Here is a 20,837-nt window from a genome sequence, read left to right on the forward strand (position 1 = left end):
GTATTAAAAAAGGAAACATTCCTTTCTGTTGTTATTTTATGTGATTAACTATATTTTTACCCTACATTTTGCATTAGGTATTCTACTTCATTTTAAATCTCAATTTTGGGCTAATTTCAACCACCATTTCCCTTTGCCAATGGTAAAATCATTTTAATCTTTTTCTTTCTAAATCCACTTCCATCTATTTAGTCAGTGTGAAGTGTGATTTCTCTTACAGAGGACTTCAAGAGATTTCAGCTGTCACCTAAAACATATGTGAAAAACCCTGGCTGTTTTTCAACATGCCAGTTTAGTAAATCTCTCTCTCTCTCTCTCTCTCACTGACACACACACACACACACACACACACACACACACACACATTAAAGAATAATCACACAGTTTGATACAATAGGCAATATTCATTCAGGATGATATCAAAACTGGAATACAACTTTGAGGATTTTGTAGGACAGGAATGAGGGAGAGCACCTTAGCAAGCTAAGCATATTTGCATAAATCTTTTCCATCCTAAACTTGGCATTGGCCAATGGAATAAGTCCTCCATTGTTAAATGGAGAATAGATGGTCTTTTAAAACAAATATTGGTATAAAAATGTGGCATTTTTCCAAATTTCCCTAAAGCACCAACAATTCATTAAGCAGATTTTTTCTTTATCAGATATTCAAGCATGCCAGCTGTTGCAGCATATAAACTGTGTTTAATGAGCAAAGGAGTTTATTAATAGATCGTTGAAATGAGACTATTCTTTTTAATTAGTTATTAACCTTTAAATCCTGGATACTTCAGAGGATCAAATGTGATCCATGTCATACATGCCACTGAGTGATTTGATTTAGTTTAAAGCAGCTGAACATATTATTGGTAATGGACATTAAAAACAGTGATCTAAAGGTAGCCAATAGTTTTTTCTATTAAATGAGTAATTTTATCGAGTAATTAAATTTTAAATGAAGTGCAGTGAATTGATATCTGTATATGTAGCCATTCACTGTTTAGCATGTTTTGTTCTTAAGCACAAGCACTAAATTATCCATAAGAATGGTGGCTCAATAAGATAAATACATAGAAACCAAGGAGGAACAACTGTAGCTTATTTTAAGTTCAGTTCGATCAAAGGTTTAAATCAATATAACTTGCAGAATTTACTGGTCCCAGTGATCTTGAGATCTTAGAATAATTTCTCTTGAGATGATGTGTAAATGGAGAAGGCAAAAGGAAGGGCATGGCATTGCTGAGCTAGTATAGCTCAGTTTTGTGGACAGCTAGTTCTTGGCTTTGCTTTAGTTGTTGACATTGGATGTCTGCATTGCTGTGGATACCACAAGGAGCCTGAGTAAACAGAAACATTTTATCAGAAGGGTAGCTGTGTTAGTCTGTATCCACAAAAACAGTGAGGAGTCCGGTGGCACCTTAAAGACTTACAAGTTTGCAAACTTAACACCATTAATTTGGGTCTGAATAGAGACTGGGAGGGGCTGGCTCATGACAAAAGTAATTTTCCCTCTCTTGGTATTGACACCTCCTCATCAATTATTGGGAGTGGTCCACATCCACCCAATAAATTGGCCTTGTTATCACTGGTTCTCCACTTGTAAGGTAACTCCCTCCTCTTCATTTGCCAGTATATCTATGCCTGAATCTGTAATTTTCCCTCCATGCATCTGAAGAAGTGGTTTTTTATCCACGAAAGCTTATGCCCAAATAAATCTGTTAGTCTTTAAGGTGCCACCGGACTCCTCGTTGTTTTTGTAGAAATATTTTACGAACTATGCTGACTTCTGCCTAAGTTTTTTCAAAAGATGCATTTAAGCACAATTGTGCATTCAAATAAATAGGAATATTTTTGTAAGAACACTGTAGGTACCTGTTGTAACTAGATGTGACCACCCTGTGAGCAGAATTTTATACTTAACTGGGCATTCTGTTCATGCAAAACATAAAATTTCTGGAAACACTAGGGGGAAAAGCCAGAGAAATCAAATTACTTTTTTCTTGTAAAATAATTACAAAATTAATGTATGTAGAGAATAGAGTAGATTGAATTTGTTTTAGATGTTAATAGGGTGTTTGAACTACATCATAGGGAATCTTACTTGAAAATTTAATTCAAATTGATCAGCTTCGGTAGTAGCACTGTCATGCAGAAAGAAAGCTGAGTGCATGACTGTAAAAAAGATAAATGGTAGTGCATCAAATTATCTAATGAAGTCCCACAGAGGTAATTGTTAGAACTTGTCTTATTTAACATCTTCATGATTTTGCATTCCTTATGTGAATAGTGTACAACAACAACAAAAAACTTAAATCAAAACGAACAAGCGTAACTTATCAGTTCAAATTCAATAACTTTAGCAAACTTCCCCTTCACCTCTGAATGTGTGTGTGTTAGTTGCTGAAAAGTGGCTAGATGGTATGGTGATGGGTACTTAAGAATATAGCTGACAGCAATGTCGTTTAGTAAACTTCTGGCATACCTCTGAATGTGCATATGTCTAGTTGCAAAAGTTTCTCATTCATTTCCTCTGTCAAAGAGCTGTGTAACAAAATAGGGAGTATCACCTTTTCAGTGGAAGATCTGGCTCTGGACATGGCTTCCATGTATCCAATTCTGAAAATTAGTCTGGGTTTAATCAGTATTATTTCTATATCAACATATGTATATATATTTTAAACATGTCTGTGTTCACTATGCACTTAAGTGTGTCTGTGTCATTAAGAAGTGACTTGGTAGTCTGTGGTCTACCTGACATAATACAAACCAGCTTAGTAGTATATGAGAAATAAACAACCTTCAGCTGAAATTGCAGGTCCAAAACACTGGAAGAAGACCTTTATTCTAATGATTGTTCTAGGAATGATTTGCTGTATATTTTTAAGCAAGTTACTTAACCTCTTTGTGCCTCTGCTTTGCCATATGTGAAGTGGTGGTAATATTTATTTACCTTTCCTCCTTCCAAAAGGGGATGGGAGGGTTAATTAGTAAATATTTATACAGTGCTTTGAAAACATAGTGGTTAAGTACTCCTGCAGCTCAGTGGAGAAGAGAGCTATTTCTAAAGTTACTGTAGGCCCCTAAAGCTATATTTACAGGTCTTGATGATCTGAGGCTATCAACGGTCTAGGTGATTAAATTTGGGCATCCCAAAATGGAGACACCCAACATTAGAAGCCTCTCTTGAAGACTTGGGGCTAAATGCGTAGTACTGCTGTGCATTGTTCTCTAGCAGCAGCACACTGTCCCAGCGAACACAGCACTAAGCTGAAGGGTTTTTACAGGACACATTAAAATATTAATTTACACTGGCAGATAGTCGTGCCTGTTCCCCTAGGAACAGACCTTCATTTCTAGCTATGCAAAAATGTGACATTTTAGAGATTCTCATAAAAACTGTGATGTACACAACATAATATTGTGGTTTTTTGTTTTGTTTGTTAAAACACCTAGAGAAATTCTTTGTATAATCAACTTTTGAGAGTGCTCCTTTTGATAGATTTCCTAATAATGTAAAATTATCATTTGAAAAGTATAAAGTAACTGTGACCCTAGGCACTGGTGTCTTCACACTGTTGTAATGCTATTTGTGCAAAATATGCCTTGTGAGGTACCATTTGAAAACTAATAACATGCTGGTCAATAATATTGTGAAATACATGTGACAATGCTGTATGTGGAGTTATGGATGTCCTCTGATATTAGGGTTTAAAGCCTGTATTTGAACAAAGTAGAAAATAGGTGTGGCCCAGGTCTTGAATACAAATAAAGCAGGATTGACCAAGTTGACCATTGCAATTTACATATATGGTAAACAGAACCATGAAAGCTCACCGGGTGATTGGGAAGTCAACATGTCTGGATTACAAAGGAAGGACAACTCCCAGCAAATTGGTATCGGGAATTGCTACAAGGACATTTACATTGTAAAATTCCAGCAGAAAGCATCACATTGGAACATACCAGGGGACACCTTAATCAAGATGGAGCCCCCCCACCCCAGGAGACAGGAGACTGAACCCCAGGGGATCAATTTGACTCTTGAAACAAAGGCAGACTTTGAGGTATCAGGACACAGAAAGATGTCGGGTTATTCTTCACCTGAGGAGACAAGGAAAGCTGGTGCCATGGGCTCTGTCAGAATCTTGGCTAAGAGCTCGTCAGCCTTTGCTGGAAAAGGGAGATTTTTGTGAGGAAACTACCTGGAACAAAAACTATAGCTTGTTAAATTAGGTCTTAGCTATTAGAAAATATATTTTTACTTGTTGTTTGTTTGTAACCCTTTCTGTTTTTACTCCTTATACTTGGTATCACTTAAACCTATTAATTCTTATTTAATAAACTTTTATTATAAATCAGTTCAGTGCTGTGATTGAAATGAGTGTTTGTCACATGCCAATTAAATTAATGAACTACAGTGTATTAACTAGTATGTGCTTTCCTCATTTGGCTTAGCAGTTTATTCTCTCCTCACCTGCTATTTCACAAAGACTTTCCCTTACAAATTTGCATACAGTATTTCTGAATAGGTGCTTTGCTGAGTAGGGCTTGATTTAAGCACAAACTGAAGTGCTCTGCTATATTAGTACCCTAGACAACAAGAACTTCCTAACTCCTGATCTTACTCCACTGTGCCGATGGGCACCCTGTTGTATCAGTGGCCATATTGTTACATGCAAGTTGGTCTGAGCATAATAAAAAAAAAAAAAGCAGTTGAACTGCATAAAAATCAAAGCAATTGATTCCTCTGCAGCTGTGATTTACAGCCTGTCTACCTTCACCCTGCCATTCATCCTTCCAAAATATCTTTTAGATTTGATACTGAGCTTGTAGTAAAGCTCCCTTTGACTTCAGTGGGGTGGATCAGGTGCCTAATGGTCCCAGATTCTCAATACTTCCCAAATCCAGCCTTTCTTCCTAAAGGGCCACATCCTACCCTTTCAGGCTTACCTACTTCATGTTTGTTCCAGGGCTTGGGCCATTAGGTGGGGTTTCTATCCACCTCATATTTTGTTCATAAAACATGCCTTAAAATTCACTAACTAATTACAGTGGGAGCTCAGAGTTGTGATATCACAATGTAAACACGTACAACACCAGGTTTCCCTGGGATGAGTTTCACAGGGGAAAAGTCATTGACACTCAAATTCAAAAGAGAACTTATAAAAATACTTGAGAAATAATATGCAGCGGTATGTACCTCGTTGTGTTTTTGTGAACAGCAGGTTGAATTTTTCTTCATCTTACTTTTTTTAAGTATTTGAGAGAGGAATCTGTAAAACGGATATTCCGCTGCATTCTTTGTCTATTTTTGAAAAAATTATACAGGTGGCTTTTTTATGACAACTTACTTTCCCAGAGATCTGTGGTTTTTTTCTTGTATCAGAATTTCATTCTCTGAATTTTCCATCAAAACTGCCTGAAAGAATTATTCAGAGTAACAGCTGTGTTAGTCTATATCAGCAAAAAGAAAAGGAGGACTTGTGGCACCTTAGAGACTAATACATTTATTTGAGCATAAGCTTTCATGAGCTACAGCACACTTCATCGGATGCATGCAGTGGAAAATACAATGGGGAGATCTTGTATACACAGAGAACATGAAACAATGGGTGTTACCATACACACTGTAACGAGAGTGATCAAGTAAGGTGAGCTATTACCAGCAGGAGAGAAAAAAAACCTTCTGTAGTGATAATCAAGGCGGGCCATTTCCAGCAGTTGACAAGAACGTGTGAGGAATGGGGGGGGGGAATAAACATGGGGAAATAGTTTTACTTTGTGTAATGACACAATGACACAACCATTCCCAGTCTTTATTCAAGCCTAATTTAACTACAATCCATCAGTGATCTTCCTGAAAACACCATCCTAGCCACTATGGATGCAGAAGCCCTCTACACTAACATTCCACACAAAGATGGACTACAAGCCATCAGGAACAGTATCCCCGATAATGTCACAGCTAACCTGGTGGCTGAACTTTGTGACTTTGTCCTCACCCATAACTATTTCACATTTGGGACAACGTATACCTTTAAATCAGCAGCACTGATAGGAGTACCCTCATGGCCCCACAGTATGTCAACATTTTTATGGCTGACTTAGAACAACGCTTCCTCAGCTCTCGTCCCCTAATGCTCCTACTCTACTTGCGCTACACTGATGACATCTTCATCATATGGACCCATGGAAAATAATCCCTTGAGGAATTCCACCATGATTTCAACAATTTCCATCCCACCATCAACCTCAGCCTGGACCAGTCCACAAAAGAGATCCACTTCCTGGATACTACAGTGCTTATAAGCGATGGTCACATAAACACCACCCTATACCGGAAACCTACTGACCACTATACTTACCTACATGCCTCCAGCTTTCATCCAGATCACACCACACGATCCATTGTCTACAGCCAAGCTCTACGATGCAACCACATAACTCCAGCCCCTCAGACAGAGACAAACACCTACAAGATCTCTATCAAGCATTCTTACAACTACAATACCCACCTGGTGAAGTGAAGAAACAGATTGACACAGCCAGAAGAGTACCCAGAAGTCACCTACTACAGGACAGGCCCAACAAAGAAAAGAACAGAACACCACTAGTCATCACCTTCAGCCCCCAACTAAAACCTCTCCAACGCATCATCAAGGATCTACAACCTATCCTGAAGGATGACCCATCACTCTCACAGATCTTGGGAGACAGGCCAGTCCTTGCTTACGGACAGCCCCCCAACCTGAAGCAAATACTCACCAGCAACCACACATCACACAACAAAAACACTAACCCAGGAACCTGTCCTTGCAACAAAGCCCATTGCCACCTGTGTCCACATATCTATTCAGGGGATACCATTATAGGGCCTAATCACATCAGCCACACTATCAGAGGCTCGTTCACCTGCACATCTATCAATGTGATATGTGCCAGCAATGCCCCTCTGCCATGTACATTGGCCAAACTGGACAGTCTCTACGTAAAAGAATAAATGGACACAAATCAGACATCAAGAATTATAACATTAAAAAACCAGTCGGAGAACACTTCAGTCTCTCTGGTCACTTGATTATAGACCTAAAAGTGGCAATTCTTTAATAAAAAAACTTCAAAAACAGACTCCAACGAGAGACTGCTGAATTGGAATTAATTTGCAAACTGGACACCATTAAATTGGGCTTGAATAAAGACTGGGAATGGATGTGTCATTACACAAAGTAAAACTATTTCTCCATGTTTATTTTCCCCCCTACTGGTTCTCATATGCTTACCTTACCTGATCACTCTCGTTACAGTGTGTATGGTAACACCCATTGTTTCATGTTCTCTGTGTATATAAAATCTCCCCATTGTATTTTCCACTGCATGTATCCAATGAAGTGAGCTGTAGCTCATGAAAGCTTATGCTCAAATAAATGTGTTAGTCTCTGAGGTGCCACAAGTGCTCCTTTTCTTTTTGAAAGAAGTCTATAATTTTCAATGGACTACTGAATCATTTATCAGGAGGAGTGATTTCCCCCCATCCCTGCAGCACAGGGGCTAGTGAGAAGTGGGAGGTTGTGGTTTACTCTTGAGAATATAAAGACAAATTCAGTGGAGCATGACAGCTCATTTTAGTAATTACAGAAGTGTTTCAAATTGCAACCTTCTGCTGAGCACAGAGGGTCTGTAACCGTGTATTACAATGAAGTAAGTATGCAACTTGCAATAAATCTGGGTATTTTAGGAGAACTACAGAATATAAGTAATGTCACTTGGGGTTCAACAAGAATTGATTTTTTTCTTTTTGTCTGTATTTATCAAATGGCTTACTGAACATTCAGATCAACAAAACTTTACCAGTTTTTCTATAGCCCTTTATATGTATAATTAGGAGCAGTGCCCAGGAAGTTTGGACAGGTACTGAAAAGGCCCAAGCACAATTTACACCCGTAACATTTTCACATGGGGTTTGCATCTGCAAGTCAAAATCAGACTATTTGTGCATTTATCTATCTAATTATGAACACAATACTCTTATCATTTTTCATGTACAAATCCTTTTCACTTTTTTTTTTGCAATTTAATTTTCCTACATATTGTTGGTTCTTAAACCATCCCTTTTTTTTATAAACCATAGTATGGCAAAAAGGCAGGGCACTTTGAAAATTTCATCCTTAAATTAGGTCAAATATTTAAATATGACGTCTCTGGAACACTTGCGAATTTCAAGGTTTGTTTAAACAGTATAGCTACACCAGTGAATCTTCACTGATATAAAAAGTGACTATAACATCTGCGTAACTATATTGGTACCAAAATTCCCAATGTATACAAGCCCTTAGTTTGGGGAGGGGGGTTTGTTGTGGTTTTTTTTCCCACCAAATGCATCCGATGAAGTGAGCTGTAGCTCACGAAAGCTTATGCTCAAATAAATTTGTTAGTCTCTAAGGTGCCACAAGTACTCCTTTTCTTTTTGCGAATACAGACTAACACGGCTGCTACTCTGAAGCAAAGTTTCTTTAAGGATTGTAGATTTGCATAGCAGCATTGTTAGGTATATTTCTTAAGTACCCATCACCACAGCATCTGGCCACTTCTTAGTAGCTAAAGCTTATGATTGTTAATAGTTCCACTTCAGCAGAGTGTGTGACCAAATTGTATGATCCTTTATCAAGCAGAACTTGCAAACAAGCAGAACTTGGCTCTATTAGTTGTGGAAATGCAACCTCTTTTCTAACTCCCCCCACCCTCTCCTAATTTCTATGATTATGAAATCACTCAGCTAGGAATTCATATCTAACAACTTGTCGGGCCTGAGACATCATAAATAAAATCAGATCTTGGTGCAAATTAAGGATCTGCACAAGTCCAGCTTCAGCATTTGGACATATATTAGGCCTTGTCTACTTGGAATTCAGGAGATATTTGGAACAGCTGAATATCCTTCCTAAACCCCTGTTAATTGTGGTACTTGTTGCTGCTCCTTCTCCCCATGGAAGCTGGCAACTTTTTTGGCTTCAGTGGGACCTGGGGGCCTTCATTGTATGTGAAAGCTTGATTGTATTTTTATTTCATCTTCAAACACAGAAAGTTCCCATCTATTAGTATGCTGACTTGTGATTTTTCTTAATAGTAGGAGAGACCAGGAGAGTTGGGAATAATAGCATTGTTATCTCTCCTATTAATGAACACAGGACCAAAGAATTGAGATGGTTTCAATTTTGTGCATAAGTTCACCAGTTATTTACTGTCCTGAAGATAGTCAGATACTTAGTTATAGTATAAATGCCTATATACAGTAACAGATACTTTCCCCCCAAGATCCTCGTATTTGTTGTGGAGGTTTTTAGAATGTTGATAAAAAGTTGTAGACATTGGATTTCCTTCATCTCGGGATTATCCTCTCAGCTACTGTGAGAGATTTGAAAACCATTTCAGAATACATCAAAAGGCTAGCTTTTTTTCTGGCATTCCCATCAAGCAGATCTGAAGTGTTGGAGAAATATTTTTGCTATTTGATAATGCTGTAGTAATATGAGATCAGATCTTTTCAAAGAATATCAAGTATGCTGGCAAATGGTTGATTGCATCTATATAGTTTCTCGGGCACTAGGTCATTTTAAATAGTCTATCTGGGGTCCAGCATGACTTATGTTGTATTCTGTTTTACTAAAACTTTAATCTTAAAGGTAAAGAATTAGTGTAATCCATTCCTGATGGATTCTCAATTAATTTGATAATAGCATATTGAATACTGTGGAATTCAGTAACAGAAATTTAGTTTTACCCTGAAAATTGATCAATTCATCATCAATCCTAATATTCCTAGTCCCCTTCCTTTCCCATATATCAGTTTTAAACACATCTAGAAAAGAAAACCCTGCTAGGCATGAATCTTCATTTATTTATTTATTTTTCTTTCTTTCTCTTTCATTATGTGTTGACATACAGCATAAGGAAAACTGATAACTTGTGGCTTACAATATGGCAGACAGCAGCACGCTATAATGGAGCTTCTACTGAAGTGCCTAAAACAGCTAAAAATAGCTAGTTTCTCTACTCCAGGTGGAGTTGCATTTAAAACTAATTAGAAATTTTTCATCCACTGAAATATTGAGACCTGTGACTGATGTTAATAGCAAGAAGTTCGATGAACACTGATTTATGGAAGGTAGTGTTGCCTAGTGGATAGAGCACTGGCCAGGGACTCTGGAGTCCTGGGATCAGTTCCCTGCAGTGCCACTGGCCTGGGTGACCTTGAACAAGTCACCTCACCTTCTCTGCTTTAGTTCCTCCATGTGTTAAATGGGGACAATGATACAGACCTCTTTTGTACAGCGCTTTGAAATGTGCTGATGCAAAGTGCTACATAAAAGCCAGATATTATCAATTAATGAAGAACTGTGAAATCAACATTAGGTAGAAGTGCAAAATAATCTGGGTGCTTTATGATCATTGTATAATCAAACTCTGTTGGGATAGTTCTCAGTATGCCAAGAAATCAACTATAGTAATCATTGGGTACTAAATACTGATGAAAGCTATCGTGTGTGTGGAATAACAAATGGTCCATTAGTATTAAAATATAAAGAATTCTTTTCAATTAAAAAGGAATTGCACTACTGTTTGTATTCCCCACTGATGAGGTAAAGGAGTTGGTTAAACCCCACTCAAATGTTGGTTGGTGACAGTGTATTCTGAATGTTCCTTCTGATGAATGGTGCTCATCCATCACAATTTTCCTAAGGCACACTGATGCAAAATCTGCAACAGGAAAAGACAGATTTGCCCACGTAAATAATTTTTTTTTTAGAATAGCTGTAATTTCAAAAACATCATGAAAAATTATAGTCTTAAATATTTTAATGATTGACAGTTTAAACTACGTTATATTTTTAACCTGAATGCCGTTCAGATGAAATCACATTTGAAGTATTGTGGTAATTCTAATCACTAATGATGTACATGTCAGACAAGTAGAAGATGGAAACAAATATTTCACACTTTATTGTTCAAAGAGAACTACCCCTGTGAGGACTCTAATCATTAATTTTTTTCTTCAACAAAACTTTCTCTTGCCCTCCAAACTTAGAATTTTGTGGAGGGGTTTTCAGCCTACACTAGCACATAAAGAAAGTTTTCAACTGAAGTTCTTTGTGATCTTTTAGTAGCTGCATAAGGACTTTGTTTTCTTCTCTTCCCCAGCCTAAAAAAGGAAAAGTATAGAGGCAATATCATTCAAGCTCCACCTGTTAAGAAACTAGTTAGCAAAAAGTTCTTTCAATCACAGGTGATGTTATTAGCCCCTTCCATCAGATAGTTTTGTTTTTGTTTTTGTTTTCTTTTGCCTCCTCTGCCTAAGTGGGAGCAATAGAGTCCTCGCCTTAATCCTCTGCTTCCCTTCACTTCTTAGCATCCAAAAGAAAACGATAATGAGAAAATGAAAGAGAGGAAGGAATGGGGTGTGGGGCTAAGAAGGGAACCTCAGAATAAGAAAAGTATGGCTGTTGATGTCACTGCTCCAATTCAGATTAAGGTAGCAGTCTGTGCTTCTTATGCCATATCTACCCCTCTTTCCATTCAAAGTAGTCAATGACTTCTATATACAGGTGTGTGAGAATGGAATTGGGTAATGGGTGCTGCTGTAGCACAGTACTCATTGGGCGTTCTTGGACCCGCTCTTCTGTTCTGGCACTGTAGGGTGCTTTTCTCCTTTCCCTAAGTGGCTTTCACCTTGTTTCTTCCATCACTAATGGGGTTGCCTCACACTGACAGTTGCAGAAGGCACAGACCTCATGCCTGTGGGGAATTTTCATCTTGGGGCTGATGCACAAGTTTGTCCTGTGTCAGTGAAAACACCTTCACTCTTGGAAGAGTTCTTCCTTGCCCATGGCAATAAAACCATGACTTGGTGGTCCCATGACTCTGGTCTGCATTGTAGTATTTTAGACACCTTAACAAATCTGCCATGTCTTCATACCCTCTAAGTCTCCATACCCAGGCACCAAGAGCTGTCAGCTTGTCACCACACCTGGATACAGTTGTGCCTGTAGGCAGGACCCCTTGTCTTCCATCTATCTAACTTAAGGGGAAAAACAGAGCTCAAGTGGATGAGATCAGCCACAGAGTGGTGTGAGGATGTTGGAGATTTGTCTGTACAGTTTATGGATTCTGGCTGAATTTGTGAAGCTGTTGCTGTACAAATTGCTGTATCATGAATGCCTCTCTGTATCCTCCATGGGCTACCAGGGCTGTGTCAATCTTCTCCAGAAGAGGGTCAATGGATAATACTTGACTTTTAATGACCAGTCAATAGTTTATGCTAGAGTAACTGCATCCTAGAGGAAAACAGTTTTACCTTATTCCTCTGAGGGAAAGGGAGAAATGGAGAGTAGAAAGTTACCAAACAGTGCAAACAAGCAGAGGTGTTGGTAGGGGAATATCTGAACAGATTCACAGAGGAGCTTGCAGTGCAACACACAGGAAGTGTGTGCAGGATGAAAGAAGAGCACGGACCAAGATCAGAGGAGGTGAATTAGGAAAGAAGACTCCATGTTTTAGAGCCCAAACCATGCTTTCCAGCAGCAGGATCTGGAAAGCCCAAACAATGCTCTGGAGTGATAAAGAAATTGAGGCAGGGAAATGCATGTAGGATTTATTATTCTGTGTGGATCTGCATATTTTTCATGCTGTTAAAGAGCAATAATGTGTTACATGCACACTTTACTCAAAATGTATAATATTCTACATTTACCACCTGCCTCCTGGGAGAGTTAAATGTGTAACACAGAAGGCTCACATCTTCAGTGGGATTCTGGGATAAGGTGTATTTAAACTAAGGGGGTATCGTGGGTGTCGGCACTGGTCCTGAGGGCTTAAGGCAGGTGGGCTGAAGGGCTCCACTTCTGTGAAGTGGTATCACATGGACGGTCAGTGCCCAGAAAATATGCCAGAGAGGCCAAAGTAAGAAACAGTGCCTCAGCCTACTGAGACCCAGGGAAGTTTAAAACTTCCAGTGGCTGAGTTCCCTTACTGCATCTAGTAAGTGGCCATGATGGGGCACTTGACTCTGTCCATGACAAGTAGCTTTCACAGGATAGTGGGAACTGGACCAAGAAGCTTTTCTGAAAATATGTCATCAGTGGGGGAGTCCTTCAAGGGACTGGCTAATCTCCAAGCTGATGGAAAAATTATTCAATTCTGCAGCAGTCCATTGACACCCTGGAACCAGGACCTGGTGTCTTTTCTCCAGCTTTAGAGTTAGGGTACAAGTATTTATTCCTTAGCTTCCTCCTCATTTCCAAAATTCTGAACAAAACAGATCACACAGAGAAGAATCCCTTGTCATAAGACTTTGTTAAGCGAGGTGATCCTGATTTACTGACTGCCTGAATCTATCAATCGTTAAATAGTAGTGCCTGTTGAACAGAGCAGGTGTGACCCATGTCCTTGTGCCTCCCCTCCCCTCCAGGCATCTATACACTGTCCCTAAGTTCCCTCTTACTGCCTGTGGCAGTGAGGTGAAATCAGTGGTGTTTGCCTGCTGCTACTTAGTGGGATTTACTTCTGCTATAATGTTAGCCAGGGTTCATTCCCTTCATTCTTCCCTTCATGCTTCCCCATTATTATTTTTGCTTATTAGATTGTACCTAACAAATTAAAACGAAATTTATTTTCTCACTGGGCGCCATCTGCACCAAAATGACAGATTCATAGTCCTTGAGCTTCAAACCCTGCCTGTCCTGCAACAGTGTAATTCCTCTCACTGGTGGCCACAGCAGCTATCTGTTCTGCCTTGGCAGGAGCAAAGTACTAGACCGATGCTCTGTGTGTCAGTCCTTCTCAGCAAGGACAAGGAAGTCCAGAGATGTTCATCTGAAAATAAACTTCCTTGAACAGTCCACGACAGTACCCATGCCTACAAATACTGCTAAGAAGCCAGTACTGGCACTGGCTCTGGTAGCAGCATGAACTTCAACTCCGGTACTATCAATTCAATCAATAGAATCCCTGGCAGTGTCTGCTGATTCTTTGCTGGAGGAGACAGTCATGCCATCAGAACTGAGTCCACGATGGCACAGGCGCATATCCATGACATCTAAGTACTGAGAGACTCTCAAAGGTAACACCACCTCTCTGTGAGGTCTAGTCATCATTGCTGTCATAGAGGCACAATTTGTCCCCTAAATCTAGCAGGGAGCTTTCTCTCTTTAGATTCCATAGGCTGGGAGAAGAACCCACCCCTTTGAATGGTCAGCAGTGTCAGCTGTGGCCATGCACAGGCTCCCTAAGTGTCCTTGTGCCCTTCACTGACTGGCCACAACAGACAGCAGTAGCCATTCCGGTTTTTTTCACCACCTCCTGGCTTCGAGATGGAGCTTCTCTCTGTGCATTGCTCAAATGAACTGCTGGCCCTTTTTTAAAAATGTATTTATTTATTGGTAAATTGTATGGTTAATAGTTGTATGGTTAGGGTTAATATATGTATGGTTAATATAGGTTTCATTTTTGCCAGGAACCCATCTTTTTCCTTCCTGGTACAGGGACGGTTTCTTCTTAAATCTGGGGTACTTGGTATTTCTCCTCATGCAAAGGTGCTATGCCCATTAACGATGGGCACTTAACATGTATGGTTTTTTGTCTGGGAAAACTGCATATTCCCAGAAAATGAGTCATTTGCAAGTCCTTCACTTCTAGGGCTTACAAATCTATAAAATCCAGTTTCCAAATTTACTTGACAGACAAATCAATGAGGCTGGCTTTGGACCCTGGGCCACTTGACACCATCCACCCCTCTATGTGATCTGAAAGTCCCTAAGAGTGCTAGCACTGGATCTGGAGTTTCCTGAGCCCTGTCAATAACATCTCCTGCTTGAAAATCTAGTAGGATGGGTAGGCAGCTGTCTACAAGAAAGGTGTAGGGACAAAGGACTGTAGAGACAGGTCTCTAAGATTTCTTCAAAGAGAAAGTTGGCTTCCCCACACCATTCTGTCTCTAGAGAGACTTTGCGGCCTGGCAGAATTACTGCTGAAGCTCATCCTCACCTCAGTACTGAGGCCATAGCACTGAAGAGCTTGCTAAGGACCCCCTCAGCCTTCCTCTGGTCCTCATAGTACCATCTACTTCTTGGTGAGCTGTGTTGATATTCTCTACATCTCTGGTGCCAGCACCACAGCCTTTTGTCAGCGACCCCAGCTCCCCCTTGCATTGTATTGCACCGACTGCATACACAATACCCACAGATCTTAAGAATCTCCCAGGAGCTGGAATCACTCTTACCCTCTATATTGGAGACTCTGGAAGTAGCAGGCCCATCTCTCCCTGTGGTACATGGTACTTCTCCTATATCTACTGTCCTCCCAATGGCCTTAGAAGCCAATGACGACGGAGAGGAACACTGATGACAGTGTGGAACACTCATATGTTCCCCAAATTGTCTTCCTGTGTCATCTGCCTCACACAGAGAGTCCAACTCCCAGGACATACTTTATGGAGACCATTGCTTTATGGAACCAGTGTGTGGTTCCATATACCATGGCTGCCATGTTCTTACCTAACGATGTCCATGTGGTCTTTATGGAGTCTGAGGGCCTCTTGTGGATGCAAGAGTTCTCCTGACAGGCCTCAGGTCCATAAGGGCTCCTCCTGTATGTCATCAGCTACCCAGGTTGTGCCTGAACAACCCACATAGCTGTCTCTTCAGCCTGAGGAGGTTCCAGCCCGTTGCATGGATTTGTTGAGTCCCTCAGTTGTTTCCCCATCCCTCCTTAAGGAGACCATGATTCCATCTAGTAAAATCCCAACTGGATACTTTAAGGGGTTTCAAGACCTGCTTAAGAGAGTCTCGGTCTTTGTATATTTCCTTGGAAAAGCCCAGGACCCTATCCATGGTTTGACATCTTGCAAGTGCCTGCATCTGGTAAAAAAGCTCTTTCTGCTAATGAGACTGTTACGGACCCATTAAAGGGTTATTTGGCAAACCCTGGCCACAGTAGCCTGCACCTTCTGGAAGACCAACAAGAAATATCACCAAGGTTCTGTAAAAGGGAACTGTTGAGTGAGAAACGAGATCCACTCCAATTTAGGCTTAAACAGGGACATAACCCTATGCTCTGGGTGTCTGTAAATCTCTGACTGCCAGAAGTTGGGACTGGATGACAATGAATGGATCACTCATAAAATTGCCCTGCTCTGTTCATTCCCTCTGAAGCATCTGGCACCAGCCATTGTTGGCAGACCTGATACTGAGCTAGATGGATCATTAATCTGACCCAGTATCGCCATTCTCATGTTAATAGAATCATAGACTTTAAGGTCAGAAGGGACCATTATGATAGTCTAGTCTGACCTTCTGCACAACGCAGGCCACAGAATCTCACCCACCCACTCCTGTAACAAATCCCTAACCTATGTCTGAACTATTGAAGTCCTCAAATCGTGGTTTAAAGACTTCAAGGTGCAGAGAATCCTCCAGCAAGTGACTCATGCCCACGCTGCAGAGGAAGGCGAAAAACCTCCAGGGCCTCTGCCAATCTGCCCTGGAGGAAAATTCCTTCCCGACCCCAAATATGGCAGTCAGCTAAACCCTGAGCATGTGGGCAAGACTCACCAGCCAGACACCCAGAAAGAATTCTCTGTAGTAACTCAGATCCCACCCCATCTAACATCCCATCACAGGCCATTGGGCATATCTACCACTAATAGTTGAAGATCAATTAATTGCCAAAATTCAGTTATCCCATCATATCATATCCCTTCCATAAACTTATCAAGCTTAGTCTTGAAGCCAGAACTTCACTCCTCTGATAGTTATAAACCCTTGTCTAATTTCAAGTCTCAGCTTCTCGGTGGCCAGTTTATATCCATTTGTTCTTGTGTCCACATTGGTACTGAGCTTAAATAATACTTCTCCCTCTGTGGTATTTATTCCTCTAATATATTTATAGAGAGCAATCATATCTCCTCTCAGCCGTCTTTTGGTTAGGCTAAACAAGCCAAGCTAATGCGGTCTTAGGATGCATCAGGTGAGGTATTTCCAGTAGAGATAAAGAGGTGTTAGAACCATTATACAAGGCACTGGTGAGACCTCATCTGGAATATTGTGTGCAGTTAGGCTAAACAAGCCAAGTTCATCGAGTCTCCTTTCATAAGACTGGTTTTTCCATTCCTCGGATCATCCTAGTAGCCCTTCTCTGTACCTATTCCACTTTGAATTCATCTTTCTTAAACATGGGAGACCAGAACTGCACACAACATTCCAGATGAGGTCTCACCAGTGCCTTGTATAACGGTACTAACACCTCCTTATCTCTACTGGAAATACCTCGCCTGATGCATCCCAAAACCGCATTAGCTTTTTTCACGCCATATCACATTGGCGGTTCATAGTTATCCTGTGATCAACCAATACTCCAAGGTCCTTCTCCTCCTCCGTTACTTCCAAGTGATGCGTCCCCAGTTTATAACAAAAATTCTTGTTGTTAATCCCTAAATGCTTGACCTTGCACTTTTCACTATTAAATGTCATCCTATTACTATTACTCCAGTTTACAAGGTCATCTAGATCTTCCTGTATGATATCCCGGTCCTTCTCTGTATTGGCAATACCTCCCAGCTTTGTGTCATCCACAAACTTTATTAGCACACTCCCGCTTTATATGACAGGGTCAGTAATAAAAAGATTAAATAAAATTGGTCCCCAAACCGATCCTTGAGGAACTCCACTAGTAACCTCTTTCCAGCCTGACAGTTCACCTTTCAGTGTGACCCATTGTAGTCTCCCCTTTAACCAGTTCCTTATCCACCTTTCAATTTTCATATTGATCCACCTCTTTTCCAATTTAACTAATAATTCCCCATGTGGCACAGTATCAAACGCTTTACTGAAATCTAGGTAAATTTCCTTTGTCTAAAAAAATCTGTTACTTTCTCAAAGAAGGAGATCAGGTTGGTTTGGCACGATCTACCTTTTGTAAAACCATGTTGTATTTTGTCCCGATTACCATTGACCTCAATGTCCTTAACTATTTTCTCCTTCAAAATTTTTTCCAAGACCTTGCATACTACAGATGTCAAACTAACAGGCCTGTAGTTACCCGGATCACTTTTTTTCCCTTTTTTAAAAATAGGAACTGTTAGCAATTCTCCAGTCATACGGTACAACCCCTGAGTTTATAGATGCATTAAAAAATGTTGCTAATGGGCTTGCAATTTCATGTGCCATTTCCTTTAATATTCTTGTATAAAGATTATCTGGGCCTCCCGATTTAGTCCCATTAAGCTGTTCGAGTTTGGCTTCTACCTCAGTTGTGGTAATATCTACCTCCATATCCTCATTCCTGTTTGTCGTCCTACCATTATCCCTAAACTCCTCATTAACCTCATTAAAGACTGAAGCAAAGTATTTGTTTAGATATTGGACCATGCCTAGATTATCCTTAACCTCCACCCCATCCTTAGTGTTTAGCGGTCCCATTTCTTTCTTTGTTTTCTTCTTATTTATATAGCTATAGAACGTTTTACTATTGGTTTTAATCTGCTTTGCAAGGTCCAACTCTTTTGCATAATTTCTGCAACTTTGACTTGAAGTAGTTTCAGGCCTCCTCTGCCTTTAGATCCATAAATTCTTCAATCCAATCCACTTCCCTAACTAATTTCCTTAATTTTTTAAAGTTAGCCCTTTCTAGACTGTGACAGGGTTACCTCTCTGCTCCTGCCTTCACCTGCACACACAACCCATTTGGAGACTTTCTTCCCTTGTAAACACTATGTGTGGTTTATTTACAGTGTTCCCCAGTCACTTTTACAGTATTGTATAGAACCTTATCTACAATTCCTCAGCCGCTTAGACCAAATATAGGTGAGGGAGAAGATCTCGCCTTCCAAGACCTCTCAAAGCCAGCTTCAACGTGACGCTCTCTTTCCCAATGGTTCCCCTTCTATGCCTTTTCTATTTTCTGGGATAATTAGTTAATTACCGCTGTAGCTCTCTCTATCTCATCCCCAATGTATCAATTTGGCATAGCTATCATAGTCAGATTTATTCCCAGACAACTAATTGGAGTTGTAGTGATCAGAGAACTAGTTCTGCTGCTGTTGACAAACACTCTAGCAGGGCCGTTGTGATAGAAGCTTAAACACTATACCAGGAGATAATTCTTGTGACATCAGCTTGCACCCAAGCCTTGCATCTTTTGGAAAATGAAAGGGACTTCTTCATAGTGAAAGGTTTGGGTTTGTTACATCTGATTATAACTAGTAGTTTTCTGTGGGCTACCACTTGAATCCAGGGGTACCATATCTCCAATAGTGTTATTTTGGAAGCATTTAACGGTCTATAGGGTAGGGTAGTTGAGGGACGTAGTTGATAATATTCGTTTGCTTAAAATTATTTTTGGACAGTATTAAATTTTGCCTTCACTTTTCATTTTTAAAAGCTTTTACTGAATTATGTTTACCATCATTGTGTTTTAACTTTGTTTATTCCTAAATCAATTAATTGAACATAGATAGTGATTCTCTTTTGGTTGGGTATATTGACTAAGTGGACTACAGATACAATGTATTCGTATAGACCGAGCTATATTTGATGTTGCCCAACACTTTCCATTATAAAATCCAATGTTCAATTGCTTATAACTTTGCTAAACTTTAACTGTTTACAAATGTTAAGTATTCTGAAAAATCATGCCCTAGGTGCCTCAAATTGGACAGTCAAAATTGGTGGATAGTTTTGACAATTGTGGCCTTAATCTCTTTGTAAAAGAGATTAAGATCTCAGCTGTAAAATTGGGATAATATCACCTACTCTCACAGGAGTTTTGAGAAGATAAATACATTAAGGCCTGTGAGTATGAATTAAGGCCTCAGATGCTATGGTCAGAGCATCATAGAGAAAATACCCATGGGGAAATGAATAATGTGTTCACTGCAGGATTTGGATGGTGTGTGTTTAAAGGCCTGGGACCACACATTGAACAACAAAAAGAAATATTGAATAACTACCCATTCTCTGATTCAGGCAGGGGTGGTTTGGAAAAAATAGTATGTATTATAGACACAATGGGCCAAATTGAGGTTGCACAGACAACCTGAACTCTGACATTTCTTAATTTTTTGAGTACTTGACTTTACAACCTTAAAATTCTTTTAACATAGTTGTTATTATGAAATTTATTTGACAGCTTACTACTAGTAGTAATTATTTATAGGATGTGCAGTGCGTGTTATAGTAAATATGATAGTTAAGTGTCTTGAAAAACCTAATAGAATATTTTAAAATGAGGTAAGCTATAGAATTTTACTTTGTACTCACTGTGACAGGGTCAGGCCAGATGGCTATAGGAGAATAATAGAAGGCAGATATATTAGCCCCAGGCTAAGTAGGTCCCTTTTCTTGGATTAGCCATGCCTGAACAGAAGATGTGAGCTGAACTTTATCAACTTGTCGATTTCTTCATTAACAAAGTCAAATCTCAGGAAGAGGGTGAATTTGGATTCTACATAGAATCACAGAAGATTAGGATTGGAAGAGACCTCAGGAAGACATCTAGTCCAACTCCCTGCTCAAGGCAGGACCAACACCAACTAAATCATCCCAGCCAGGGCTGTGTCAAGCCGGGACTTAAAAACCTCTATGGATGGAGATTCCACCACCTCCCAAGGTAACCCATTCCAGTGCTTCATCACCCTCCTGGTGAAATAGTGTTTCCTAATATCCAACATGACCTCCCCACTGCAACTTGAGACCATTGCTCCTTGTTCTGTCATCTGCCACTACTGAGAACAGCCGAGCTCCATCCTCTTTGGAACCCTCCTTCAGATAGTTGAAGGCTGCTATGTAATCC

General features: G+C 40.0%; 1 protein-coding gene and 1 long non-coding RNA gene across 32 annotated transcripts in view; both read left to right on the plus strand.

The window, feature by feature from the left end:
• MBNL2 (muscleblind like splicing regulator 2) overlaps positions 1 to 20,837 on the plus strand; it is a 181,211-nt gene that overhangs the window by 91,019 nt on the left and 69,355 nt on the right. The window lies entirely within an intron of this gene.
• Positions 1,469 to 20,524, plus strand: LOC122457985. The gene is made up of 3 exons (XR_006277790.1): positions 1,469 to 1,729; positions 10,162 to 10,164; positions 20,514 to 20,524. It is a non-coding gene; the product is annotated as an uncharacterized LOC122457985 (long non-coding RNA).

Source organism: Dermochelys coriacea, chromosome 1 (assembly GCF_009764565.3).
Source record: "Dermochelys coriacea isolate rDerCor1 chromosome 1, rDerCor1.pri.v4, whole genome shotgun sequence".
NCBI classification, from domain to species: domain Eukaryota; kingdom Metazoa; phylum Chordata; order Testudines; family Dermochelyidae; genus Dermochelys; species Dermochelys coriacea.